This window comes from Rousettus aegyptiacus, unplaced genomic scaffold (genome assembly GCF_014176215.1).
Source record: "Rousettus aegyptiacus isolate mRouAeg1 unplaced genomic scaffold, mRouAeg1.p scaffold_m13_p_4, whole genome shotgun sequence".
NCBI classification, from domain to species: Eukaryota; Metazoa; Chordata; class Mammalia; order Chiroptera; family Pteropodidae; genus Rousettus; species Rousettus aegyptiacus.
This window is the reverse complement of record NW_023416307.1, coordinates 7,014,090-7,030,669: the sequence shown is the minus strand read 5'-3', so window position 1 is coordinate 7,030,669 and position 16,580 is coordinate 7,014,090.

Below are 16,580 nucleotides of genomic sequence, written 5' to 3'. Positions count from 1 at the left end.
AAGACAGGCCAGGGTGACCAGACACCACTTGGCGGAAGGTGGAGCATGAGAAACTGGACCGAATATCAAAGGCGGAGGACTCTGCTTAAACTGACTTAGAGGGATTCTTGCTAAACTTAAATGATGCAGAGATGAACATGGAAGTCCGAAAGTCAAGGCCTAGTTGAGGGGTTTGGGGGAGCCTGAGTAGAGTTTGGTCAAGGTGAGACTCTTTGTCAATACAAATATGAAGTGTCTCTAACTTGTTGGGAAAGGCTGATAAGCGAAAGGCAAATGAAAGGAGAAACTGAGGCACCAACACCTTTAGAAACCAGCCCAAGAAGTGACTTTCCAGCCAATTCCACCTTGCCCGGGTGTGATGGTGTACACACACGGCAAACCATGTCTTGCTTAGACCTCGAATGCCGGAAAAATTCGCCTCAGGATTTATTTTCTGCCTTCAGATTTTACCCAACTGGAAATAGTAGAGCAGATACTGATGGCTGAAAATTGCACAGGAAATCAGCAGGGAAATGAGTGTGGCCTCCCAGGTACTTCCCCACCTGAACCCCTGGCACTCAGGATGCCTCCTGATCTGGCCCTGGGGACCCCAGCTGGGCTCCCCTGTCTTCCTGGGCTCAGGATTTTGCATCTTTTTTTGACAGGTGCTCCAGGGGCCTTTGGACCTCAGGTCTGTTTAAAAACTCACTTCTTTTAAAAAGCAAGCTCTCAAACCCATTCCTCTATCAAAGATGGCAAACAGATTGACTGTATCTAACATATCAAAGGAAGCCGAGTTTCCCCTTTCGCCCTTCAGGCCACTTCAAATATGTCAGGCGGAAAACACGAAGGTTTTGCTAGGATGCAGCGGGGCAGAGAGATTTGACCTGGTGAGCTTCTTTCTCTCCATCTGTGCTATATATGTATATTTTTTAAATTTTATATTAGTCCCGCGTATACAGTACGTTGGGGGATGGGACTGAAGAATTCACCCCGAAGAGAAAAACGTGAGTCATGCAAAAATAGGATGAGGGAATGAGCAGACCGGGGCCGCCTGTGCACAGCAAGCTGTCATACGCCGGTTACCCACCGAGGGGTTGACCCCTGAGTGGCCCCCGGTGGTCACTAGCACTGGACAGTGTCCTGAAGGTTGGGCTGGAATTTATCGCTTCCATCAACCTCCCCCACACCAGCTCAGCCTCCAAGGCCTCCCTCTCTGAGCTGCAATTAAACTTTTCAACTTGGAAAATAAACATCAGGGACCTAAAGGGGTTGATTGAGAGGTTAGAGCAGAGACAGCCAAGAGGCTGACCTGGCAGCAGCCAGGAGAGGCCAGGGGCTGGAGGAGAGAGCAAGCAGAGGAGGGAGGCCTGCGTGCCTCCCACTGCCCCCAAGGCTGGGGCAGGGGTCTCAGTGTTTGGGGAAAGAGGGAGAGAGAGAGGAGGGATGAGGGCTTTATGGAGAGAGGAAAGAGAGAAGAGAGAGATGAGAAAGACAGGTATATAGAAGGAGGGGAAAGAAAGGGATGGAGGGGGAAGGAAACATTTGAGGTGCACAAGCAAAAGCAAGTTGCTTAGCACCAGTGAAACCCAAACCACACATGCTGGCCTCCAATTCTTATTTTCTAAGATTAACAGCAGGGTCTCAGAAGTAGCCTAGATTCTGCGTACAGCTTTAAAGTTCTGCATTTTTAAAAAAGGTCTGAAGGGGACTCTCGCATCACTGCCCATATCTCCCTCTGGACCCCAGACTCTTCTCCCAAATCCCTTTGACTCCCCACCCCTCCCAAGTTGTTTCCGTACGCAAATGAGGCTGCCTTTTCCATCCTTTTTGAATATTAATGTTTGTTCTGCATCACTGGTTTGTTTTGGCTTTTCTAAAGGGCCAATGAACCTTCTGCGTGAGTTCTGCAGATTTTTGCTTCAGTTTCAACCGCAGTTTGGAAAATTAGTGTGAAGCCAGCACGAGCCAGCGTCCGATCCAAGGAAAACGGGTCATTGAGTAGAGGAATGTAAGGCCAAACTATTAGCCATCCTTTATGCATGAAAATTTAAAGTATATCAATTTCAGCCAACAGGCTAAGCTCTAGTCACCTGTTTTATTCAATAGTTCTATCCCCTAGGGATTATCTTGTGTTTCAAGTATTCTCTTACTTTTAATGAGCTTTGTGCCTTTAGCTGAGAATTTGCTCCAAAGGTGCAGGTCGGATTAAATGACCACTCGAAGTTTCAAAGGGACTCCCAGTAATTCTCAACTCCCAAAGGGGCTGACTGACACCTGATCTTCGAAAGGCCTCCGGCCAGGCCCTGGCTTTGAGGACTGGAATGGGCATTTGCCTTCGACTCACCATTTTACAGATCAGGAAATATTTACATAACTGTAAATATTTGCAGAGCGGTCCCATAACATATTCAAGTGCCAAAGCCAGTTAGTGCTGAAGTAAAGACTAGATCCTGAGACTCTACCCCATCCTGCATTCACATGTCTAACCACAACTTCTCCTGCAGTAGGAACCTCCCAATAGAACGTCGTGAGCTAAAAACATGGTGTCTTTGTGCTTGAAACAAAAATACACGACCTGGTCAGCAGAGTGAAGAAACACATGTCTTTCAAACACATGTCTGGGGGTTAACTATAGGCAGCTGAGGATCAAGAAGGAAGCAAAATTTGGAAAGTCTCAAGGTTTAGAGGCCCAAGAACCCAGAACAGCAAGAATGTGGGTGGGAATAAAATCGGGATCAGCCAATGCAAAGCTAGACCTTCCAGAGCTAAGCAGCCAGAGGACTCTCTCCCTCCATGTTAGATCTATGCAGCCAGGAGAGCATCCTCCCCTAATGCGGCAGAGAACTGCATCAGAGTTTACTCTCTGGAGAGGTTGAACTCACGTGTCTTTGATCTGAAAGGTATCGGGAACAGCATAGCGGGGAGAAATGCCACACCGAAAGGAAGGAGATTGGGTGAAAGCAGGCATGCCCTTGACCCCTCTTGACATTGGGATCCAGGTTGGTACCCCCACCCGGACAGGAGATTGGAGCATTCCTCCCTGAGGAAACAGCTGTCTGATGGAAAAGGCCAATGGAAACTGACGCTCGTCAATCTCCAGTGAGATGACAAGGTTCCTGGCCAATCCCCTAAGACCAGTTCTACCAGTCAATGGGTCGCACTTTTGCATGACAGAGAGATCCTAGGCCCAACGCAGTTTTGTGCCTCTCCCCGCTCCCTACTCCCCTCCCTTCCTCTCTTCCTCCCTTGTGATAAAATTTACATAAAACTAACCATTTTAAAATGAACAATTTTGTGGCATTTAGCACATTTCACGACATTGTACAACCACTATCTCTATCTAGTTCCAAAACATTTCATCACCCCCAAAGAAAACCCCCGTGCTTCACTTTTGACTAAAAATGGACAGCCAGGAGTCACCAGGCATCTGAGGAAAACTTCTGGCATGAATGACAAACAGAAAAAGACAACAGACAAGAAGAACTCAAAGAGACGGAGAGTGACAAGAATAGAAAAAATAAAATAAAATAAAGCTTTAAAAAGTTCTCCCCAGAAAGATGACAAAGTGTTGCATATTTGAAACAAAAAGCTGATGCTAAAAGAGAAAAGGTAGTATTTGTAGACTGTATAAAATGAGAAAGAGCTCTTGGACATTCAAAGTATGAGAATAGAAATTTTAAAATATTAATAGGAAAGAAAAAAAATTGAAGACCTAGAAGATAAAGTTGAAAAAAAAATAGTCCAGAGGGAAGACAAAGAATGTAAATAGGAAAAAGAAGATAATTAGAATCTACGAGTTTGTCTAAGAGTGCCGACATTGAATAATAGAAGTTCTAGAAAGAGAGAAAAGAGAGTATAGAGGGAAAAATGTTATTAAAGGACACACACAGGAAAAGTTTCCAAAACTGAAGGTGGTCTTCCCCAAATTAAAAGAGCCTCCTTGAGTTTCCTACACAAAGGATGATAAGAGACCCACAAGGTTAACCCCTGTAAGATTTGAGAAGAGCTAGAATAGGAAAATAATTCTAAATTCCAGGGTGGAAAAAAAATAAGTCATATATAGAGGATTTAGAATTAGAATGGTATCAGAGTTCTCAATAGTAATAATTTTTAGAAACTGGAAAAGAATAGAATAATACTTTTAAAACTAGGAGCAAAAATTATTTGTAAACTAATATTTTATATCCAGCTGTGTTAGAGTTTTCCAGAGAAACACAACTAATAGGAGATTTAGATACAGATAGATATATACATATAGACATAAATATAGTTATAGTTATAGATATATACAGATATAGATAAGAGTTGATTGTAGGAATCGGTTCCCGCAGATATGGAGGCTGAGAAGTCCCGCGATCTGCCAACTGCAAGCTGCAAACTAGGAGAGCCAGTGGTGGAATTCAGTCTGAGGCCGAAGGCCCGAGAACCAGGGGGCCACTGATGTAAGTTCCAGAGTTCACAGGCCCGAGAAGCAGGAACCCTGATATCTGAGGGCAGGAGGAGATGACCGTCCCAGCTGGAGAAGAGAGAGAAGGAAATCACTATCCTTTCGGGCCTGGATCTTCTTTACTCAGTCTAATGAATAAATGCTAACCATTTCCAGAAAACCCTCACAGACACGCCCAGCGATATTTACTAGCTATCTGGGCATCCCTTAGCTCAGTCGAGTTGACTCATAAAATTCACCATTGTACCAGCCGATCTAGCAATCAAGTGGGAAGGTAGAATAAAGTTCTTTTCAGAGACATTCATTAACCCCATTTATTAAGATGCTCAACCAAAACAAGGAAGTAAATTTTTTTAAGGAAATGATAGGAAGTCAAGGAGATATAGACGCCTACATGGGAAAGAGTTAAAGGAAACCCCAGGTTGGTAATGAAGGGAAATCCTATGATGATAAGCGTGAAGGGAAGTGACGGAATTGCAGTCTGGAGTCTTTCCGGGGGCAAGTTCAGAGATTCTTCACGAGAGATGTGTCTCTAAGGTAAAAATGGCGCTTGACGTGCTGGCGCTCAAAGGGATTCATGTTTTGGTAGCGGCAATAGATGAATGACAAAGACACAGACAATTAAACAAATTAATGGGGTGGTTATTAACTCTAGGAAAATGAAACGCTGTATGAAAAAGAAAAAAAAATAATCATGGTGAGCTCTATGGTTCGGCCGTGATTAATATTTACTTGGTTTAAAATAATACAAACCCTGAATACCGATTTGACCAAACATGGGCACATAGCCATCGTGGAAGGCTGGGGAGGCAGAGGAAGGAAGTGTTGGTGAGTGTTGGGGGAGGGGAGGGATACGAAAGCATCCAAAGAGGGACATTAAGAAAGAGCAGTGTGTGCATGCTATTGAGAAACCCTGAGGTGAAACCATAAGAAACATCTCAAAAGACTTGGAAGTTTGCCCCAGGGGAGGAGGAGTTAAATAGTGGGGCAGGAATGGGTGAAGGCCCTGCTGTTTTCAATAGAACCCTTTCAATACTGTTTGACTTTTTAAACGAAGTCCCTGTATTTCTCTAACGGAAATATAAATTAATTTTTTTTTTTTTTTAAACTCCATTGCTTGTCACAGCTCGGCCCGCCAACCGGGCTGTATAACAGAACGAGTTGTACCCAGTGCCACGTGACAGACTTCCTTCCTACGTGCGGTTCACAGAGAAGACACGCTGCCGCTCGCTAAGCTGGCAGGCCCCTTGGCTGGAAGACGTGACCTCTTTTTCAACCCTGAGGAAGTGGAGCCACTAAATACAAGTCAAATCCAGTTACAGTCAAAATCCAAGTGAAGTGCAGCCAAAATGTGTGTAAGCCCCAGGTAACGGCCTCGTTACCCCGGCATAATTTGTTGCCATAGCTTTTTAGAACACTGAAAAAGTTCTAGTCCCTGCTTTCCACTCTGGGCGCCTGTAGCATTCTACTGCGCTTAACAAAAAACCGTGATCACACTTTCTCATCCTTTCTCCTTGGGGATTTTTAAAGCGTTTGTCTAACGGATTGTCTTCATGAGGACAAAGACCATAGCTGATTGGCTTTTTTTTTTTTTTTTTTTTCCGTCTCCTGTGTCTCACACAGAGATTAATCCGGGGAAGGCACACAGGCCGTATGTGAATAAATGAAGACGGGGAGAAGAATTGAATAAATGTAAAAAGAAATAATTAAAGCAGCAGCCGGGATTAATACTACATTGCGAAAGTGTAGGGTGGCAAGGACCCCAAAGGGGGTCCGTTAATAGTGGCAAATGCTGCAGACCCCAATGATAACAAGGACGACTGACTCTTACACAGTGTCTGCTTGTGCCAGGCAGTGTTCTGGGAGAATCAGGGGTATTAGCGCAATTAGTCCTCCCGATAATGCACGAGTAATAACACGATTATTACTACTCCCATTTAGTGGAAAGGCACGTGACTGGCCCCATAGCGCACCGTCGGAGGGTGGCAGATGAGCCAGGTTTAGGACCCAGGCCCTCTGGCTCCAGAGTCCACACTCATCAGAACTTCATGCCTGTGGTCAGAAGGAGTGAAGCCCTTTGAGGTCAATGTGCAAGGGATGCGGCCCCAGGGAGCAGACCTGGCTGGGTACCTCCAGCTAGGCTTGTTAAGAAAGCTCCAGGCGAGAAGGGAGAAGAAGGAGCCTTCGCTACTGAATGAGGGCTTGTAGAGTGCAAACTACCCCAAGCCAGGCCTCGACCTGGGGCTACAACCGTCTAGGCTGCTTGTGTCCTCAGATGCTGAGCTACCCAGGGCAAGAGCCAGCAGATGGGAGAGAATGCCCAGGGCAAGTCAGCGTGGGCCTGAGGGTGGAGCTGGAATGTGCCCCTCCCCCACCCACACCTCAAAACATTCTAATTGTCCAGTGTCCTCGTGTTCGCTAGATAGCAGGAAGGGGCAGAAAGACTGAGCAAGTAAAATTAAAGCTGGTGCATGACAGTTTCTGCAGAAAACTGAGAGGAATCAAGGAAATGCGGGCTGGAGAAATGACAAGACCGAGGAAGCACAATTCACAAGGACACAGACTATCTTGGGTTCTTCTGTGATACAGGGCACTGCGGCGTCCCTCGACCTCGGGTAGAGTGATTATAAAACCAGCTTCACCCCCCCCTCCTCCCCCATCCAGTCTTTCAGTGTCTTTTTGCAGCTCCAACCAACCAAGCATGTGACAGAGCCCAGCCAAGGTCAGCTGAACCGTCTCCCTGACCCACAGCTGACCTCGGCTGGACGAGTGGTGCCAGCCAAGAGACCACAAAACCGGCCAGCTTACCTGTGCGCTCATGAGCAATGACAATGCTTGCTGATAACAGTGCTTGTTGTCTTATCCACCTGTGTTTCCAGGTGGTTCGTTACGTAGCTATCCCTGACAGATATCAGAATCGCATGGGACACACGGAAGACGAGAGTTGCGGGACAACTCGGCGGTCCCCCTCTCCCCGGTCTTTGGAGAATGGATATGGAAGGGCACCAGATGGGCCAGCTGGCTAAAGAAGAAGAAGAAAAGTAGCTACTGTTTCGTGAGCACCTGCTGGGGGTCGGCAACCTCGTGAGGGGCATGAGGGCTGCCGTCCCTGCTGGGCGCCTACCCCGGACAGGCTCTCCCTGTCTTCTGTTCCTCGAGTCCTGCACCCAGCTTTAGAAGTGACATTTCCTAACCTCCCTTGAGGTGGCCACGTGACAGTTCTGGCTAATGAGATGTGAGTGGAAAGCTCTTTCGGCGGGAGGCCGACCCAGCTGGGACATTGCCTTTTGCTATGTGCTTTACTCATTCCTACTTCTTAGAAAAGCATGGAAAGGACCCAAGCTATTGCAGCCACCTTCCCACCGTGAGGGAAAAGCCAAGAGAAGTGCAGAGACCTAGACCCTGACACCGTTTAGTCTCTGAGGTGACGCTACCAACCGCCTACCCCGTACATCATGTCGCACGGGGAATAAACATAACGCCTGCATCATGCACGCCGTGCTTCATGGGGGATTTTGTTGCCTGAATTCAGCCTGTTCCCGATTAATACACAGACTATGATTTTCCCTATTTTATAGATCAGAAAACCAAGTTTCAGAGAGATTAAAAACGGGGCCAGGGTCACAAGTGTGGTAGATTGCTACATTCATTCTACAGTGAGTTCCGTCTCCCAGAATCTATATACCCTCCTATAATCCATACCCCACCCCCGCCCACCACCACCATATTAACCCTGGGCTCGACCATGTGACGTGCCTTTGCACATCTGCAAATGTGATACAAGCAAAGGCCGGATAAACACCTGTGCAGTGGGTCTTCCCTTTTTGAAAAAATCCCTCTACTACGTGAAGACACTTTGTCTAGCCTCCTTGAGGATGAGGGACCAAGTGGGAAAAATAGCACAGGGAGAAACACGCCCAGCTGTCCCAATTATCCAGACATTCCTGTCAACACACCAGACATGTGAGTGAGGACATCCTGGACCGGCCAGCTCTCACCGCAGCCACATAAATGACCCCTTGCAAAGAGCCACGAAAGAGCCTCCCATCTGAGCTCAGTCGAAACCATGGCGTTCTGAACAAATGCATGGTCGTAATTTTAAGCCACTAAGAATTGTGCTGTTTGTTACACAGCAGTACATGACGGCTACGCCTAGCTGGCAAATGACAAAAGCAGAATCTGAATTGAGATCTGTTTGACACAGAGCCGAACAAAGATTCACGCCTAAATCTGCCTGACTGGGCTCTTTCCTTGAACACCTTGTGTTTCCTCAAGGAAGTATTTGCTTCGAGACTAAGATTATTCCGGACTCCTCCAGAAAGGGGAGACCGGCTGCCAAGGAAGAAGCAGACCAAGGCACTCAGACCTTCTTAGTAAAACAAAATTAACATCAAACCAACAGTTTAAAAACAGTTAAGAATAGACTATGTGAGCCGGGCCCTTAATTACACATATGAAGAAAAGATGGTATGTGCCGAGGACTTACGTTGGTTTCCTTTTCTTTCTGTTTTGGCATTTAATTTTTTGGTCAGTAGAGAGAATTAATTAACTACTTCCTGTCTTAAGCACACGCAGACACCTTTACGGGAAGCTGTGTGAACAGGGGCAGCGTTTCGCTGGGAGATCTTCCGCACAAATTTTTCTGTCACCCCTAAATTCTCAGCTGGCCAGTGTGGTCGAAAGGCAGCACCGACTCCCCACACAGTCCAGACAGAGGAAAGGCCTAATCCAGAAACTCCCACTTAGGGTACAGTGAGGGGACCTCCCCGTGGTCCCAGGCCTCCATGTGTCTTTCTCGAGGTAACATCTGGAGGTTCCAGAGAAAAAGAAGAGGGAGGGGAGGGAGCTGGAAGGCGGCCGCTCTGGAAGGCACCTCGGGGAAAGCAACCTGAACCCTGATCCGACTCCACGGGAGCCTGACTAGAAAAAGCAGAGACACCGCCATGAGGTCTGCCTGCGCCTGTGCTTAGAGAAACATCTCCTTAGGCTTTATTCCAGAAGATCCCTGCGATGTTCCAGAAAATTCCTCGTGAGCCCGAGGGAGGAGGCCATTCCAGGACAGAGTTGAAAAACACCAAGCGACTGCAGAGATGAGGGACCTGGGGGGGGGGGGGCGGGGAAGGGTGAATCTAGTGGGCTTGCGGGAGGCGGAGCCGGCGTCGGGCTCCATACCCCAGCCCAGGCCTCTGCCTTGCTCGTTCGGAGAAGCGACGGAGCTGATAACTCTGTTTCATAATTGTGTGTTTGTGTGAAGATGGGAGCAGAGGCCACTGTGGACAAGGACGGGCACCAGTGGGAAGACGTGAGGACTGTGTTGCAAACGTCTGTGAGTGAAAGTTGTCCTTCAGCACAACGGGAGACGCCGGCGTTGAGGGCCGATGATCCTTCCAGGAGCTTCTGCTCTCCATTCTCCATCCACCTGCCTTCGCGTCCCCCGGTGCCCACGGGGTCCCCATAGGTGGCAAGGGCACCCCTCCCAAGGGTCCTCCCCACCCAGCTCACATCCGAGCCCCTGCACCTCCTCACTCCTCCCCGTGGCACCGCTGAGCAGGCCGTCCTTCGATACGTCCAGGCCCTGTCTGAACACACCTTTCCTCTTTCGTGACATGAACGAACGTAGAGGAGCGAAATCATCACACAAACACCAGCAGGGGCTCCTGCCTCCCTCGCCTCTCCTGCGCCTCCTCCCTCCTCCGGCTCGCTCACCTTTTCCACCCTTTCCCATCACCTCATCCACGCCAGCAGCCAGCATCTCTTCTCCTAGCACCGTCTGGGGAGTGGGGGGCTCATAACTGCATCTCAGTCGGCCCTCCCTGCAGGCACAACCCCTCACACTCCTCAGGCCTCAGGGGGAGGGAACAGGCCACATGGCCTTGCCAGAGGCCTCCTGCCTTTTGTTTTCAAAAGGTGCTCGGCTGAATCACCTCCCCTGCTCCCCCCCAGTCCTATCCCTAAAGAACAGCGGTCCCTTTTTGACACGAGGGACCAGTGCTCCTATGATAATCTAAGGCCTGCTGATCTGAGGTGGAGCCGAGGCGGTGACGCTAGCGCTGGGGAGCGGCTGCAGATACAGATGAAGCTTCGCTTGCTCGCCTGGTCGCTCACCTCCTGCCCTGTGGCCCGGTTCCTAACAGGCCACGGACCAGTACTGGCCAGCCCGGCCCAGGGGGGCTCAAGAACACCCTCTGCCGCTACAGCAGATTGGAACTTTGGCACCTCTGGGGTCCACTGGGGCCTCGGCGGATTGCAAACACTTCCTGGGTGGCCCCAAAGGAACGAATGGCTTTGAGCCCAAACCTGGAGCATCCCAGAGGAGGGTCCCAGCAGGTACCACATTCAATTCAGTCTAACTTCCCAGAATCTCCCCAAACTCCCCCAAAAGTCTCGGAGCCCCCGGCTCGTAAGCAGGAGGAGGTCAGTCCTCTTCGCCTGCAGTAGGGAGGGAGGGAGGACCTCGGTGCATGGAATAGCTGGAACCCACTGCTGTACTTGAACTTGGTTATCAGGAGCCAGTTCACTGCTCACATTGCGATCTGGGAGGAGCCAGGAGCGACTCGCTTCATTAAAAAAAGCAAACGCGCTAAGAACACCCAGCTCATTGTTTTCTTCGCTAACCCAGTGGTTCCCCGGCGCTGATTGGAGGAATGACCTCACCTCCTCAGAAGGCGGCCACTATCCCACGAGAAGGGGTCCGGAAGCTCCCCGTGGTGGGGAAGTCATCCGATGGTCATCTTTCAGTTTGTTTTCCCTAAGTCCTCACAGTGGGTACGGACTGTATTTTCCTGCCAAAAAAAAAAAAAAAAAATCTATAACCTCCCTCTTTGGAAATCAAATGCTGCTTTACACTTTGGAGGAGCAGCGTGACTTAAAAGTCCCCAGAGCAGAGCCAGGCACAGTGATTCACACCCACCTCTTCAGAGGCAAGTTTGACAGGCGCCGCGCGTGCGCAGTCCAGGCCGAGCCGCCAGGCTGGGTCCTCGGAGGGGCCCACTCAGAAGAACGCTCTTTATTTTTACCTTTTGCCAAAAATGGAACCTCGCCCCAATTCTCCCTCATAAATAGCGCAACCAGCCGGCCTCGCCATTTCAGACAGCTGCCCAGAAGCGCAGGATGCTCTGGCGAAGTCAGACCACCGAAGGGCGACTGGAGTTTCTAAAAATCGGATTAGGCTCATTACCTAAAAACGAAAGAAGCCAGCCTTCCAAAAATACAGTAGCGTTTATTCCCGGCCGGGCCTTGATGTTTGTGTTCTGATTTTGTTAGGAAGCTACACCTTTTAAGAGATGTTATTACAGCCCTGGCCGCAGAGGGCCCATTTCTCAGGGCTGGTTAAGGCGGCAGATGGCTGTGGACCAGTTACAAGACACGGTGGAGGAGGACACCTCCTGGGGCGTGAACAGACACAGGTGTGTGGTGACTGAGAGCTCCGGATTTTGGTCGTTGTTTTTAGAGGCAGCTGGAGAGTTCGCAGCTGTAAGAAGTTGCCTCGAGAGTAAGATGCAGTCACTGCAAGGAACTTGGTAAATACAATGACACTATTGTCCCAAGACGGAGAAGAAGGAATAAGATAACATCCCCATCACTCCCTTGGGAAGAGGTAACTTGATTTACATTTGGGGAAACTGAGGCCAACTGAAATGAAGCTTTTTGCCCAACGTTGTACAGTGAATCTGAGTCTTCAGTTCTGTGGCCTTTCCGTGAACTTTTTAGGCATGAATTTCAACAGTTGAGTACGAACTGTCTCTCTCTGAGGCCCTCTTCCCAGGGGAAGTGATCTTTGCGGGCAGAGAAGGCAGGAGTGGGGATGGGGACCCCACGGAAAGTGTTGTAGGGTTGCGGCTCCCCCGTGATCACTAACATCTGGTCTGTCTCCTGGTTTACAGAGGGTCTCACTCCAAATTTCCCAAGACAGATCTTTTTCCTTAATTTGACCAAATCCAGTCTTTTGTCCCCATGGCAGGTTGAAATCTCCCCTCCCTGGAGATGCCTCCACATCCTAATCTGTGGAACCTATCCACGTGACCTTATTTGAGATGTAACGAAATCGAGGCTTTTGAGAAGAAGAAATTATCCTGAACTACGTGGGTGGCCCTCGGTACCATCACAGATGTCTTTGCAAGACACTTACTCAAGGACTTGACCCAGAAGAGGAGACAGACGGTCATGTGACAGTAGAGGCGGGGCTGGGAGTCACGTCTGTACCAATTAACCAAGTACTATACAGTCTTTATTATTATTAGAAAACATAGATAAGCAAAGAAGGAAGAAATAAAAATAAAAATGTCCTTTAATCCTCACCCAGAGATAGTGATTATTAATAGTTCGGTATGCATTTTTCTGGAAGTGAAAATGAGATCATAATGCCCATGTTACTTGGTAACCTACTTTTAGCTTTTAAAATGTAATAAATAACCTTCCATGTGCCAGGGCAGGAGTATACACCATGATTTTTAGTAGTAACATTATTCATTTACCTAAGACTCTGTGATTGGCTATTTAGGTTGTTTCCAATTTTTCTCAGCAAAAGCAATGCTGCAGTGAATACCCTCACAGCTACTTGTGGGAACATATCCTTAATTATTCATTTAAGCTAAATTCCAAGAGGACAATCAAGACTGTAAAGATGTTTTTCGGAAAATAACTCAGTCCACATCCTTCTATGAAGACCTTGGCTTGAAATAAGTTTCAAGTTTACCCACAGAGGAAGGGCAAGTTGGTGTTTGTGTTTGGATGCTTAGCTCCAGCGAACTCCCAGATAGAGTCTGCGGGGTGGGGGTTAGAGCCCAGAGTACCCCAACCTCCGAAGGTCCCATCAGCATGGAAACACAAGGAAATGGATGGGCCGCTGGGAAGATGGGCCTTGTCAATACTTAATGGAGACCCCACCGAAATGGAAAGATGGGAAGATGGGGCAAATCACAGCCATTCGGTGGAAAGTGAGCTGAGGACACCCTGCACATTGAGAATGGGCTCCCCTGCATTGAGAGGACCGGGTAACTCTTCAGAGTCCTCAGTTTTCTCCTCTTCTCCTTCGTATTTTAAGCTCTGTGTCATTAGGGCTTAGCAAGTTTCCCACAGGGGTTGAGAAAGACTTCTTGGGATCCTCACTCAGGTCTTCAGAACTGGTAGGAATGGGGGAGAAAACATAGGAGCAGGAAACTGGCTCTAGGATTGATGGAGGAAGCAGATGGATCTCCAGGTTTCTCCTGGACCATCGGCCCTGCTCGGAAGGTCAGGAGAGAGCGAAGCTAGGTCAGAAGACCGGCTAGGAACGAAGAGCATGCCCTTGCTTCAGTCTCCTCTACTGTTTTCTCGGGCGCCGTGAGAGGCGGCAGGGGGGGCTTCAGTACCCACAGCAGAGTGGACGGTTCCCCGAAAAGGGGGAAGCTCTCCAAGTCGCCCCTTTAAACTCCACATCACCTCAGATGCTCCTGTAGTGGTTCTCGGTGCCATCGTGCATCTGAATCACGGCGAGCATATTTAAGACACAGATGCTCAGACCCCAAGAGTTCTGAGTAACAGGTCCAGCATAGAGCCTCAGCCTTGGCAAGATTTTCAAAAGGGGTAAAAATCACTACTTATGATTAGATAGAGCAGCATGTGAGGGAAGTCTGTGTGTCTTTAGAACTGGGTGATGATCCAAGGGCCTGGAGAATGGGAGCAGTAACGGACATGAACCCTATAAGGTGGCTAGCGTGCAGTAGGTACTTGATGGATGACAGCTCACCCAGCTTCTCAGGCTGCTGGCTTCCTCTGGCTGGCCATTGGTAATGTGCAACATTTGACCCCTAGCCCAAGAACCCAAGCCCACAAGGTTGGGCCTTCTCTCATGGCTGCAAAAAGAAAATTTAGAAAGCAATGACAAACCAGGCAGCAAGAGAATCCGGAAGAGGGTCAGTCTCTACCACTCATCAAAACTGACCTGAGAGCCTTGGCATCGGCAGAGACCTTGAACTAATATTTGTTTTGCCATGCACAAAGCATAAGAGGCCGGTCTTAAATTTCAGCTCTGGGGTCCAGAACTCCTATTTATACCAGTGTGCTGTGCAAATCATGTAAGGATTGAGTGACCAGTTAGCTTTATCTCTCCTTCCTGGCCTGCTGTTAGATTGGGGTTTGGGATCTGCTTTGTGTTACAGATTATCTCCCTGGAGAGAATGTAATCTGCTATTATTATGTCTTGAAGGGGGAAGCCAACTGATTTCCCACAGTCTAAATCTGAATTTTCCCACCGTTCCATTTCGTAACAGCTGGTTGGCTACAGGGAAGAATGGAAGATTCCAAAAGGGACCTGCACCTTGAGTGTGACTGAGTAGGTGTTTCCTCCTGCACATTTAGGATGCTCTGTTTGTCTATCTTACAAGGAGGCTAATCTGATTCTAAGTGTGGCTGTAAATCAGGTCTTTACAGGACGTTGTTCAAAGTCTCCTGAAAAGTCAGATGTTTTACGAATGAATCCGTGGTAATTTGAGCATTCTTTGTTCCTAAGATCACTTCATACTTCAAGATTCTAGTTTCTCGATTGTTTAGTTGATCTTTGCTTGGCACTTCAAGCTTGGAACACTCTAGCTGGAAGGTTCATTGTCCCCTTCCTCAAAAATTAATGACGTGTGGGGAGACTTTTAGCTGCACCAGGGGAGCTCCAATTAAAAGTGGCCTGAGTCGTGGCCTTCTGCAAAACAATCATCTTTTGAATATGTGGCTGCTCTCTCCGCCCAAATCTGTCTGCTTTGCAAGTTTAGGTTTCATGTATTAGAGTTTCTTAAAATAGGACTCACAGTTGAACCTCATTCAGGCTCTGAGATAGAGCCGCGAGCTTGGTCTGCAGGGAGCAGTGTGAGTGAGCGGGTGTGTCGTGATGACGGCCACAGCCACATGCTGAGCTCTAAATCACAGCTAAAACCCCAGAGCTAAAAGCATCATTCCTCTCTGGCACTTTCAATTTAAAAGCCATGCTATATTTTTGTTTCCAATTATAGGAGGAGAAAAATAAAAGCATCTGGAACTCATTACTGTCCCTTTATTCCACACCATAACTTTAAGAAAGCAAAATAATGTCTCTCTTAAATGCACAGGAAAAGAAAGGAAGCAATGCCTCCAGAACTAAGCCCTCACACCCCAGCCCTCGATCCCGTGTGCATCTCCGTGGCCGCATTGGAAACACATGGAGTATGGGGTTTATGACGGAAACCTTGACAGCTTGTCAGCTCCTGCAGGGAAGGAGCACAAGGAACCCTGAGATTCACTCAGCTTCTCAGGCTCCTGGCTTCCTCTGTCTGGCCATTTCTAAATGTGCAACAATTGACCCGCAGCCCGAGAGCCCCAGCCCATGTGGTTCGGACTTCTCCCAAAACATCTGCATGGATGGCAAGGGTCTTGGTTCCAGAGACTCAAGATTCCGGGGTATGTTATGAAGAAACCGCTTGGGGAGAAGGCATCACATTTAATGTCACACAGGAGATTGACAGAAGGACTCAAATAAAACGCCTTGGTGTGTCACACCAAGGACTTGTTATCACTCATTCTCCCTGAGCACACTGATTTCTGCCTGATGATCATTTATTTCTCCAAACACGCCACAAACATTCATGTCTTGGCTCAAACATCTTCAAAGCCCTTCCTCAATCCATTTCTGCACCTAATAAACTTCTACCTATTCTCGATCCATCAGTTCAAATAGCGCCTTCCTTCGAAATGCACTTGAAATAGTCGCTGACCTTCAACTACACGGTAATGTGATTGTAGGCACTAGGTCTATAAGATCTAGTCTCTATGAGGTTCTTGCCCTTAAAACTTAGAGGTAAGACTCCATTTGGTTTGGGCTATTTTAGCCAATATCTAAGATGCATCTAAACTAATACAACTATAGGGTCGTATTAGTTAATTATGGCTGCTATAACAAGTGATCCCCGAGTTAGCGACTTAAAATAACACAAGTCGATTATCTTGTAGTTCTGTAGGCGAGAAATCCAACATGGGTCTGACGGGGCTAGAACCAAGGTGTTGGTAAGGCAACGTGGCTTTCTCAAGGCGCTAGGAGAGAATCTGTTCCCTTGTCTTTTCCAGTTCTAGAGGCCATGCGCTTTTCTTGGCTTGTGGCCCCTCCCTCCATTTGTACAGCCGGCAATAGTGGCAGAGTACTTTCCATATT